This window comes from Capsicum annuum, chromosome 3 (assembly GCF_002878395.1).
Source record: "Capsicum annuum cultivar UCD-10X-F1 chromosome 3, UCD10Xv1.1, whole genome shotgun sequence".
NCBI lineage: Eukaryota > Viridiplantae > Streptophyta > Magnoliopsida > Solanales > Solanaceae > Capsicum > Capsicum annuum.
Genome location: NC_061113.1, coordinates 51670956 through 51684521, shown reverse-complemented (window position 1 = coordinate 51684521; position 13566 = coordinate 51670956). Strand labels below are relative to the sequence as shown.

Genomic DNA, 13566 nt, shown 5'->3' with positions numbered 1-13566 from the left:
AACTTTGATAGTGCACAAATAGGACCTTTAACTATTCAAAACCTGAACAAATATGACCTTCGATTTTAAAACCCCATGCGTGAGTTTCATTCGCGCCTATGTGTAAAGGTAATCCAATCACACGATGTCATATCGTTAAAAGGGCAGACTTGGAGGGAGGTCATATTTGTGCAGTTTTGAATAGTTAAAGGTCATATTTGTGCACTGTCAAAGTTTTGCTTTTTGTGTTAAAACGATGTCGTTTTTTAATATTATTATTATTATTATTATTGTTATTATTATTATTATTATTATTATTATTATTACTATAGTTTATTTATTTATTTATTTATTTCTATAGCAGCAACAACTAGCTTTTTTTTTATTAAAAAAAAAAAAAAGAACAGCCACTAGCAGGGATCGAACCCGCGCAGTAGGCTGAAGGAAGCGCCCAAGAAGAGCAATTGAAACTATTGGGTTATCTAAGCGTCTTGTTTCATGTGGTTCAACATTAATATACGTACATAAATACAGATTTTCTACCTTATATGTACAACGTAATGTTTTTACCGAGGGGGTTCGGGTGAACCCCATGACAACCACGTAGGTCCGCCCCTGGGTTAATTTAATAATGTTAACTTAATAACAATTTAATAACGTTAATTTGATAACGTTAATTTAATATACTTCTTCTACTACTACTACTATCCTTAATAACGTTAATTGAATAACGTTTTATTAAAACTATAATTTTTTTATTATTAGTATAGTTTCATATTTAATTTAATATTTAAATAAATTATATTTAGATATATTATGTAACTTAAATTCTCCCTCTGCGTTATAATATATATACATACCCGTGCAATTTTTTTGTATGAGGCTGGCTTACCTAATTAATAAATCTTCAATATTACTCTTTTTTCGCAATAGAAAAAGAATTTAGATGTCATTTTCATCTTTGAGTCAAAAATAATGAAAAAATAATAGTGAAAAGTCATTTAAAGATCATATTTGTGCAGTTTTGAATAGTTAAAGGTTATATTTGTGCACTGTCAAAGTTTAACGTCAAAGTTATAATTTGGTATCAAGTTTAGGGTCATATTTATGTATTATGCCCTTAGATTTTTAGCTGGACGCGCCCAACTTTGTGTGTTGAACACGCATTTTGCCACGTAGGATCGGAGGTCATATTTGTGTAGTTTTGAATAGTTAAAGGTCATATTTGTACACTGTCAAAATTTAAGGTCAAGATTATAATTTGGTGTCAAGTTTAGGGTCATATTTATATATTATCTCATAGTTTTTTTTATGTAAGTATGATTTTAACAAAAGAGTATTAACTTGAATTACGTTTTAATAAGAAATATAACTAACATAAATAAGAAATAAAATTTAGAACAGGAAAAGAATAACTTAAATTCACTCGTAATCGGCATGGAATCTCGTTCGCAAGTTTTACACAAATCTTTCTTCATTTGCACAAACATATTAAAGCATCAGTCACTAATAATTTCTTTATGAACGTAATAATTTAAGATTATGAAAAAAAAAAAACATCTTAAAAGTTAAAGAATATTCAATTTTGATAAGCCTAATTTAAACCAACAACAAAAGAATATAAACTTATTTTGAAGATAAATTTAAACAACAACAAAAACAGGGCATCAAACATAAGCTTAAAACCCCCATAAAGAAAAGCTTATATTTGGGGGGAGGGGGGGAAGTGAGAAGGTAAAAGAATTTAAATCCAGGATTTTGAATGTAGAGAATATGTCAAGCCCATATATTTAATTAAAACAAAATGTAATTGAGATAATACATAAATATGATCCTAAACTTGACACCAAATTATAACTTTGACAGTGCACTACAATGACCTTTAACTATTCAAAACTGCACAAATATGACCTCAGATCCTATGTTGCAAAACGCAAGTTCAACATGCAAAATTGGGTGCGTCTAACTTAAAATCTAAGGGCATAACACATAAATATGACCCTAAACTTGATACCAAATTATAACTTTGACCTTAAACTTTGACAATGCACAAATATGACCTTTAACTATTCAAAACTGCACAAATATGACCTTTAAATGACTTTTCACTATTATTTTTTCATTATTTTAGGGTCAAAGATGAAAATGGCATCTAATTTCTTTTATCACTGCGAAAAAAAAAGAAATATTGAAGATTTATTAATTAGGTGGGTCAGCCTTATACGAAAAAAATCGTGCAGGTATGTATATATATTATAAAGTAGAGGGCGAATTTAAATTATATAATATATCTAAATATTAAATTAAATATGAAACTATAATAATAATAAAAATATTATAGTTTTAATAAAAAATTATTAAATTAATGTTAGTAAGGATAGTGGTAGTAATACATTAAATTAACGTTATCAAATTAACATTATTAAATGTTATTAAATTAACGTAGGGGAGGACCTACGTGGTTGCTATGGGGTTCACCTGAACCCCCTCGGTAAAGAAAATTACGTTGTATATATAATGTAGAAAATCTATATTTATGTACGTATATTAATGTTGAACCACATAAAACAAGGCACATAGATAGCCAGTGGTGTTAATTTCTCTTTTTGGGCGCTTCCTTCAGCCTATACGCGGGTTCGATCCCTGCTAGTGGTTGTTCTTTTTTTAATAAAAGAAAAGAAGTTAGGTGTTACTGCTATCAAAATAAATAAATAAATAAATAAATAATAATAATAATAATAATAACGACGCCATTTTAACAGAAAAAATAAAAATTTGACAGTGCACAAATATGACCTTTAACTATTCAAAACTGCACAAATGTGACCTCTCTCCAAGTCAGCCCTTTTAACGACGTGGCACCGTGTGATTGGATTATCTTTTCACGTAGCCGTAACTGAAACTCAGGCATGGGGTTGCAAAATTGGAGGTCATATTTATTCAGGTTTTGAATAGTTAAAGGTCCTATTTGTGCACTATCAAAGTTTAAGGTCAAAGTTATAATTAGGTGTCAAGTTTAGGGTCATATTTATGTATTATCTGAATGTAATTCTTTACATATATTTTAGGACTGTTAATTTCTTTCTATATATTTTAGGATTCATATATATTTTAGAATTCATATATTTTAAGTAGTTTAGGATTCTTAATTTCTTTCCATATATTTATTTTATCAGGGTTCTTTTCATATATTTTAGGGGTCCTTAATTTAATAATATAAATAATTGAAGAAAAAGGGTAAAAAGATGATTTTATCTATTACAGAGCATTTTAATGAAGGGTAAAAAGTTTGAATCACTTTTTTAAGTGTCTTCATACTTTTAATATATATATATATATATATATATATATATATATATATATATATATATATATATATAGAGAGAGAGAGAGAGAGAGAGAGAGAGAGAGAGAGAGAGAGACATACACACATCTAATAGCTAGAGATTAGTTTGTTGAGATAGTTTAGGTTTTTGAATTTGAAATTGTGTAAATTTGTTGTTTCAAGTTAGCTATTTAAAGCGCTCTTATTCTTGGTAAAATTATGAAAGCTTATTGAAAGTTATTAATAGTATTTAAATCCATTGAGAGTCATTTTCACTTTTTTTTGTTGCCCCGTCTTTTTTCTTTTTAAAAAGCAATAGTGGTATCAGAGATTTATTGATTTTACGGGATCTGTGATTTATTTCAACGTGCTACCATACCATTTTTAACCCGTAAGGTCTACCTTTATAACCCTCAAGGATACCCATTTTAACTCGTCAGGGCTACCATTTTCAACTCGTGCTAAATTTCAAAGCATAGGACTATTTTTAACCAAAAAGATGTCAAGTAGCAGTCTCTCTCTAAATGCCCCAAAAATTTTTACCGACAAAAGCTATCAAATTTATCCGTGAAGAAATCATATTTTGAAATCTATATTTTATGTGATTTTGTAATGGATAAAAAATCATTAGAACATTTTGCAAAGCCTATGAAAGTACTTCAAACAAGACAAGATTATTGATGGTTTTTCAGCAAAGAATCAAAAAAAGAAAAAGAAAGAGGCAAAGATGAACATAAAAAAGATATGCAGGTTCAAAAATAATCAACAGAATTTAGTATCAATTGTCAAAGTAAAAATTGAGGAGGAGCAGTTTTTAAAAATTGCAGTAACAAAAGAAAGGAGGAGTGTTGAAATTTGCTTCTAGTTACTGCTCTAATTTTTTAGAATAATAAATTATTAGTTTTAGGATGAATTTGAATTTTAAATGTTTGTTAATTTCTTTAGTTGTTGAGTTATTTTGGTTTATTTTGAATTTTAAAAACCTAAACTATCTTAACAAACTAATCTCTAGCTATTAGAAATATATATATATATATATATAGATATAGATAGATAGATAGATAGATAGATAGATACATACATACATACATACATACATACATATACATATATGATTATGCATTATCTGCATTACATGCAAGTGCTTTTTCTTATTTATTTCTACTGTGTATGCCTGTTTTTCAACAGTAGATATTATACATATATTGCTATATAATATCTACTGTTGAAAAACAGGCATACACAACAAAAATAAATAAGTAGAAGCATTTGCATGTAATATAGACAATGCATAATCATAGATTTTAATTAAAAACTATACTTATATCTTAAACGCAACCACAAACACAAATCAAAATTTCAAAGATGAGCAAAAACCGTCCACACGATCGTCTTCTGAATGCATGAGTTTCTGTTGTATGACTTGAATAGCATGGAACAAGCGAGATTTGTGTGGGTGAATTTCTCATGGAAGAATGTAGAAAAATTTATCCCTCCTTAATGGATTAAGACCATCTTATATAGATACAATTATTAGGATTTTAAACTCTTTCTCAAACCTGTCAGGTCTTTCTTTTCCATCAAGAAATAAATTTCATTTAATTATAATTATTTGATCATATAAGAGACTACAATTTAATTGGCGAGACTTTCAATCATGGTATTTACTCACAAAATAAATAAATTAACCTATCATAATAAATTATAATTATTTCACTGAAAATTCATAATTACACTGTCATATCTCAAAATTGAAATCGTGATGGCACCTATCCAACCTTTCGTGATAGGCAAGCCAAAATTCAATCCGAAATATAACATCCAAATGTATAAAAGCAGAAGAAGAGAAGAATGGAATAAAATCCAAATAATCTCTGAAACACATTAGCATAGTAGTATAGTCATAGTTAATGATAATCCTAGGTCTGATAGTCACTAATACAAGCCACTAAATGCAAAAATCAAATAAAATTCTGAGTATCTCAAAATACGAAAAATGCATAAAGATAAGGGTGGAAAAGATTTCAGTAGTCTTTGAAATCAATAGAAGCTACCTTGAATCTCCAAAGATGCTAACACAGAAGACATCACAGGAATTAATGAACAGAGATCGTCAAATCGATACCTGCATGTAAGGTGCAGAAAAAACAAATATGAGTATGGAACCATGTGTACTCAGCAAGTATCATCGATCGATCCTAATTCAAAGTGGTGAAGAGTAACACCACATCAGCTATCTAAAACAATATACAATTTGTACTCAAGAAAACCATCCTAATGTAACTGAATAATTAATTCTAGCAGTGATCTTGGGCATGTTTATACATTCAATTGCCAATATTTACCTATATTTATACTTGTTCTATGAGTTAAAATGTGTTCATTGTATTGTGTTTGAGCCTATAATTGTATTTTTTATCTAATGGACATGATTAGTTGATGCAGGGCTAAATTATGATGAAATTGAACGTAATTTAATGCTTTAGTGTAAAGCTAATGGTGAATGGAAGCATGGGAAATGATTTGTTGAGCATGAATATAATGGGAATAGGCTCGAAAAGCATGAAACTAAAGACGGGAGCAAGAAAATTGGCAAAGAGTTGAAAAAAAAGAAGAATGGCAAGCTCCGCATCGCAGACCTTAGTCTCCGCGATAAGGTCCGCATCGCGCTAAGGGATTAATAGTGGATGGAAAATTCTAGTAAGCCTCCGTGATAGCCCGCGTCATAGAGGCTGAATTATTTCTTATATCACATTCCAGTAAGGGTCGGCGATAGCCTCGTGGTGCGGATCCTAGTCCCCGTATTGAACTCCACGGTGTGGTTAAGGCCAAGTGTTGTTAAAATATGTCCTACTATAAAAGGAACACTTCAAATCAATTGGGGATACCTTTTGGCATATGTACAACAAAGGCAAAAATAATTACAACACTTCTCTTAGGGTTCTTTGAACTATCATCTTTCAACATTAATTTTTGGAATGATTAATTTTATTTCTGTGATGTTGAAATCAAATATGAGTGGTTAAACACCTTTGTTCTGGGGTTGAGGCCACGAACATGATTGTATTTTGATATTTTTAGAGTGTTTAACCTTGATTTAGCATATGAGTTATTCTTAGTCTCTTGTTTCTACCATTGTAATGATTGGCTACCATTAGAATGAATCTGTAGTTCCTTTGTGAACCCGAAAGGAGAATCTTAGGGATAGACTAAAGAGTTTAAGGAGTAAGTTCGTGTTCTTCTACATAACGACAAAGATAAAGTAGCGACTAGGATAGGAATATAGCTAGAAGCCTTGTTTGGTTCAATTGCAGAAAGAAAACTTAAAGTATCTAAATGGATTATTGCATCCTTACTCAACGATGTAATTTCAATGTCTATTTACTTAGAAGATTAGAGGCTCGGAATACTATGATCGTAATCTAAATCCTGTGAATCAATAACCCGATAATCAACACGACCACGATAAAGATAGAGAATTATAAGATTGTTAAGAGTGTCTCAAACCTGAAATTCTATATCATATTGTTTACAACTTTTCTTACATTTCTATTGACAAACTTTGTTATTTATTTATTTATTTACTTACTTATTAGATTATTCATTAAATTACCATAATCATCTTGATGCTCTAAAACACTTAAACACATTATTGTCGAAACTGAAGTTGACTAAATTACTCATCAAGTAGTCCTCGTGGTTATGATATCCGATTCTTTGAGTCACTATATTACTTGTACGATCAAGTGCACTTGCGTGTGCAATTGAACGCAATAAGTTTTTGGCGCCATTGTCGGGGACTCAAATAATTAGTAATTTTTAAAATTTTTGACTTTTGATAATAAATTTAAGTGTTAACGATTTGATCTTAGCGACTTACTTTTGTAGGAAAAGTGAGGTATCAAACTGGCAAGAGAGAGAATTGGTAGAGCCTTATTCAGAATCAGAATAGGTATTTCATCAGAGCCAAAGAGCAGTAACACTCCACTACCCAATTCAGCAAGTTGAAATGGGAGATCAAAAAGATCCTAATGTTAATGATTCAATTGATCCTAATGCTCTTATTGCTCCAGCTTCGGTGGTTCCAGCTGCTCCTACTCGAGCAGAAGCTAAACCTATTCATGAAGTTGCAGTCCCACTTACAAACAATTCCACTAATTGCATTCGTAAGCCAAAGACGGGTGATCGGTTTGAACTGAAGCAGAATATGGTGCAATTGTTGCACACAAGTGGGTAGTTCACAGTTTTTCTCACGAGGGCCCACAATAGCACATAAGAATTTTTTTAAGATCAGTGATACCTATATTTCTGTCGGGGTATCTACTAATTATGTTAGACTGACTCTCTTCCCTTTCTCTCTGTTGGGGGAAACAAAGAGATGGTTATATGCTAAACCGCCAAACTCCATTACTTCCTAGGATGATCTGGATCAAAATTTCCTTATTTGATTCTTTCCACCTGGGAAGAAAACATATTTGAGAAGTGAGATTCTGAGTTTCAGGCAAAAAGATAGAGAGAATCTTTACCAAGCTTAGGAAAGATTCAAGGGTATGCTTAGAAATTGCCCTCATCATCATCAGATTAATGATGTGTTGGCACACACTTTCATTAAGGGTCTTGAGCCGAACACCAAGATTCTCCTTAATTCAGCAATAGGTGGGCAGGATCTTAAGAAGACATATGATAAATTATATATGCTATAGAATCAAATTTCACAGGGGAATCAAGAGTGGCATGCAGATGCAAGAGGTGCTAAAAAGAAGGTAGTAGGTGTGTTAGAGGTTGATCAGTTCATAACTATATCAGCTCAGATTGTTGCACTACAGAATCAGCTAACTACGCAGCTCAGTAATATGAATTTGGTAGTTACACAGTCTACACCATCAACAACAAATATTGTTCATCAAGCTCACACTTGGTACGAGGTTTATGGAAGTAGTGAACATACAACCGATGATAGCACTATAAATCCAGAGTGTTAATTATGTGAGAAATGATAATCGTCAATTATATGGGAAATGCTAATCGTCAAGGACAACAGAACTTTGGTAATACTTACAATCCTAACTGGTGAAATCAACCCAATTTCTCATAGGATGGAAATCAGGCATAGAATGCCAATCAATACAGGGTACCAGTACAACAGAATCTATAGAAGCATGTTCAGGGAAATTAAGCCGCTACTCAGTCAAGTAATATTGAAGAGATGTCAAAGTAGATTATGGCTACGCAAGCACAGTTAGTAGCAAATATGAAAAGTTAGCAGATGATTACAAAGAACTTAGAGGTTCAAATAGGTCAGTTTGTAGGAGCTTAGAACATGAGACCTTAGGGAGGTCTACCTAGTGATATTGAGCCAAATACAAAATAGGTGAATTTGTTCACTACCTGAAGCGAACTATAAATAAAGGAGTTAGAACCTAAGCAGGTGAATCACAAGACTACTGATGGTGAAACAGTAAAAGGGGATGAGAAATTATTGATGACAAAGCTGACAGTAAGGAGACCAAGGTGGAAAGTGTGATGCCACCTTCACTTTTCCCACAAAGGCTTCAAAAACACCAAAAGGAGGCTTGTTAGAAAAAGTTTATTGATGTATTGAAATAGGTTCACATTAATTTGCCTCTCATTGATGTTTTGCAGAGTGTTCCAAAGTATGCTAAGTACATTAGGATATCGTTGATAACAAGAACTGCCTGACTGAATATGCTATCGTGGTACCTATTGGGGAGTGCACATTATGAATTCAAAATAGGTTACCCATAAAGCTGAAAAATCCAGAAAGCTTCACCATTCAGATTACCATAGGGCAATCAATAAGCACACAGAGTCTCTATGATCTTGGGGCGAGCATTAATCTTATGTCCACATTATCTTTCTGAAAGATGGGGCTAGAAATCCTAAGACCCACCACAGTCATTTTATAATTAGTTGACCGGTCACTTGCTATACCAGATGGCATTGTTGAAAATGTATTGGTTCAAGTGAGGTCACTCATCTTTCTGGTGGATTTCATTATTTTGGATTTTGATATTGATCTGAAGGTCCTATTTATTTTGAGACATCCCTTTTTAGTAACCGGACATTCATTAATTGATGTTTCTATAAGAAAATTGACCATATGTGTTTACGACAAGGTTGAGGTATTCAATGTATACAAGGACATGAAGTTGCCTACGATATATGAATAATTGTCAACTATTACAGTCTTGGATCTTGAGTTCGACTTTCACCATATTACATCTAAGGACCCACTTGACCGAGTGTTAATTGGATATGATCTTTTGGCTGATGTTGAAGCACTTGAAATGGTACAAACTATGTTTTTGTTGAGCATTACTACCTGGACGACCAAATTTAAGTTGTTGAATAAGCTAATTGGTCCCTCTCCCAAGACACCTGTAGATAAAGCACCGAAGCTAGAGCTTAAGCTCTCCCCTATTATTTGAAGTATGCTTTCCTTAGTGGGGATGATTCTTTGCCTATGATTTTATCTACAGGTTTATCTGATGTGTAAGTGAGAGAGGCATTAACAATATTGAAGAGAAGGAAGAAATTAATCGGATGACAAATATCAGATATCACAGGAATCAATCCTACTTTTTGTATGCACAAAATATATATATGGAAGAGGGATATAAAGAAAGTGTGCAATACCAGTTATTACTGAATCCGACGATAAAAGAAGTAGTCAAAAAAGAAGTCATTAAGTGGCTTGGTGTTGGATAGTTTATCCTATATCTGATAGTAAATAGGTCATCCCTATGCTTTGTGTTACAAAGAAAAGAGGGATGACTATTTTGACCAATGAAGATAATTTGTTGATTCCAACTCATACAGTGACTGGGTGGAGGATCGACATTGATTACAGAAAGTTGAATTATGCCACTCGAAAGGATCATTATCCCATTTCTTTTATTGATCAAATGTTGGACAGGTTAGTGAGACAAGAATATTACTGCTTTCTGGATGGGTATTCAGGGTATAACTAGATAACCATAGCATTGAAAGACCAGGAGAAGACCACCTTCACATGTCCTTATGGGACTTATGCATTCAGACGTATGCCTTTTGGTCTTTGTAATGCACCAGCGAATTTTCAGAGACACATGATGGATATCTTCTATGCTATGGTGGAGGATTTTGTTGAGGTATTTATGGACCATTTTTCCATTTTTGGTAATTCGTTTGATATATGCTTGCAGAACTTAGATAGGGTTTTAGCTTGCTATGAAGAAACCAACCTTGTATTAAACTGGGAGAAGTGTTACTTTTTGGTTAAGAAAGGTATTGTCCTTGGTCATAAGGTTTCACATAGAGGACTTAAGGTAGACAGAGCTAAGGTGGAGGTCATTGAAAAGCTTCCGTATCGGGTGTTAATGAAAGGTGTCAGAATCTTTCTTAGGCACGTAGGGTTCTACAAATGCTTTATGACAGATTTCTCAAAGATAGCAAGTCCAATGTTGACAACGCCCAAGCACACACGCAAGTGTACATGGTCTATCAAGTAGTAAACTGGCCTTCAAGAAAGCCGAGTATCAATCCCACAGAGACTTGACTCAACAACGATTCTATTCTAGTTCACAATTTAGATTCAATTGATGCAAGTGTAACCAAAATAGAGTTTTGAATATTTGTAAAATAAAGTAAAGGAATCAATCCATAAAGTAAAGTTCTTGAAATAATCAATAGAGTAAGGCCCAGGTTTAAATCATTTCGAACAATTATACTATGTTGTTGAACTTTATTCGTTAACTTGCTTATCTTGGTTGTTGATTCGTAGGTTTAGTTGCATGATCATGGTCTCCCAACCTCTAACTGTTTACCTAATTTGGACATTACAACTACATCCTTGGGATGTAATAATCCAATTACGTTCTTTAAAGCTATCATCCTACATTTGAATCAAGTAAGGCATCTAAGTACATCCCTGTCCCAGATACTAATTTGAACTCCTTATTTTATAATAGAATACAAACCATACTTTGTTCATTCCTATATTCTATCTCCCTTTTTCGTATCCCGAGATCACAAGGTCAACAATGAATGTATTTTCCCGATGATCAATCCATCAAATAATTAAATCAAGAATAAACAAACAACCAATAATGATAAGCAAATTAAACAAATTTAATCCAAAACAGTAGTACTCATGTTCTTGGCTTTAACCCAGGAAAAGGAGTTTTTAGCCACTCATAGCCATAATAAACATCCAAATAATTATGTGAATGATTAAAATCATAAAGAAACTAAAAATAAAGAATGTAAAACCTAAAAAGAATTTGTGTTAGCCTCCAATGTTGTTCAAATTGATCTGGGGGTTCTAAGATGTCCAAAACATATTTTAAGACGTTATATTTATAGTAGACAAGTCATAAACCGAATAGGATTAGCTTTCCACATTATCCTTCTTCATATGGGCACAATTATTCCTCTTTTGATTCTCATCGTGTCACGCTAGAGTGTCCACCACTATTATCTTGCGAAGCGGTGTAATCGCATATAGATTTTGGAAGTTGACAATTATCGATTGACTCATTACCGCGATGTCGTGCCTCCTTTATTGCTATTAGGACCATATGGAGGTGGTGGGTCACTATTTTGGGCCCCTTATAAATCATTTGGTGTGTCACACATGACAATAGGAAATTCCCAGAGTCCTCACATGCCCTGGACATTCCAGGTATCCAAATTTTGTCAAGTTGTGTATTGTGCTTTCATTGATCTATTCCATGCCTTTTTGAGTTGTTTAAACTTTATTTGAAGGTTGTATATCCTTAATATACCATCATAATACATTAAACAAGAATCATATATCATTAAAGATAACAATTTAGAGCTCAAAACAACACAACATCCAAGAAGATGAACTAGAAACACGAGCAAAGACTTGGCTTTCCCACATTGATCTTAAGCTTATTATTTTGAATCTTGTCTTGATACAATTGAACATTGAACATTATAACCAAGGTTTTCACATATAAATACACAACAACAACATTAGAAACTCATTAAACACGTTAGAACCCAACACGATAGACCAGACAAACACCTAGCTCAAACTAGTCACACTAGTTTTCTCAATTGAATTCTAAATAATCAATTTGAATCAAAACTCGTGTGAAAACACCATTAAACATTGTAAACACATACATGGACACTTAGATGCACATTTATATCATTATCAACACCTATAGCATACAAATTATCCTCAAAACAAGGCTAAATAGGCTAAAATAGCAATGTTAGAATGCATAAATACACCCAACATCACCACCCCACACTTCAAGCCTTGTTCTTTATCGAACAACTTTTCACTATAAACACCATGAGCTGGAAAGACTCTACACTCAACTACAAGCAAGATATTCAAGCTAGTACTACAATGACTACATGGAATGCAAGTTTCTTCACTTAGCATGTTACATACACAATCGAAAGCTCAAGAATCCTACTTCAAAATAGCCTAGCCTAAAGACTTGACTCACCAAGTGGAAAACTCATGCATATTTATTCAATCAACAACATCACATGAATCACTCATATTCATCAAACATGTACCTCACAACAAGAGAGTTACCCAAAATCACTCACAATAATGCAAATTTAGAACACAATGGGTATACAAATCAAGTTACGCTCACTCTCACAAAGAATTCACAAGTTACACTTAATGGACCATAGGCTTGCCCTTAGTGTAGTACACTACTAATATCAGAATGTCAAGCTTAGGATCAAATAGGTCTTTTTCGAGTTGTAATGTAAGCTAAGGGACGAGTAGGAACTATTTTGGACTAATGACTATTTTCCCTAAGAGCTTTAATGCACTACATTATCAATTAAAACCAATTTCCAACAACCAAATTACACCTCTTTTTTTCCACCTCATTCTTTTATTTTCACCCCATCTCATTAAGCTCATTTACATACACTATGGTGGGCGTATTCTATGTATAACTCATTTAATTTGAATAATTTTGTTTCTTTTAACCCTCAACTCCCTACCACAACATATAACAACTTTTTAAACACCAATAGCTAACACTTAGGGGATTCAATTTCACATTTTCTCCTCGTATTTCTCAAACTCCTTACTCAATTAATTTTTTATTAAAGAACCTAGGAGCTTTGGATCAAATTTAAGGTCAATCAAATAAGGGATTAGGCTACTTATGAGGCTACCAAAGAAAAAGCTAAAGGCTTAACAGGGCTTACTAGGATTAAGCACAAAAGGTAGGTCCAATAGAAGGTAAAAACAAGGC

General features: G+C 32.7%; 1 non-coding gene across 1 annotated transcript; it reads right to left on the bottom strand.

The window, feature by feature from the left end:
* Nucleotides 1–7776: 7776 nt before the first annotated feature.
* LOC124897516 lies at nt 7777–7883 on the bottom strand. Its single transcript, XR_007054228.1, has one exon. It is a non-coding gene; the product is annotated as a small nucleolar RNA R71 (small nucleolar RNA).
* Between the last annotated feature and the right edge of the window lie 5683 nt (nt 7884–13566).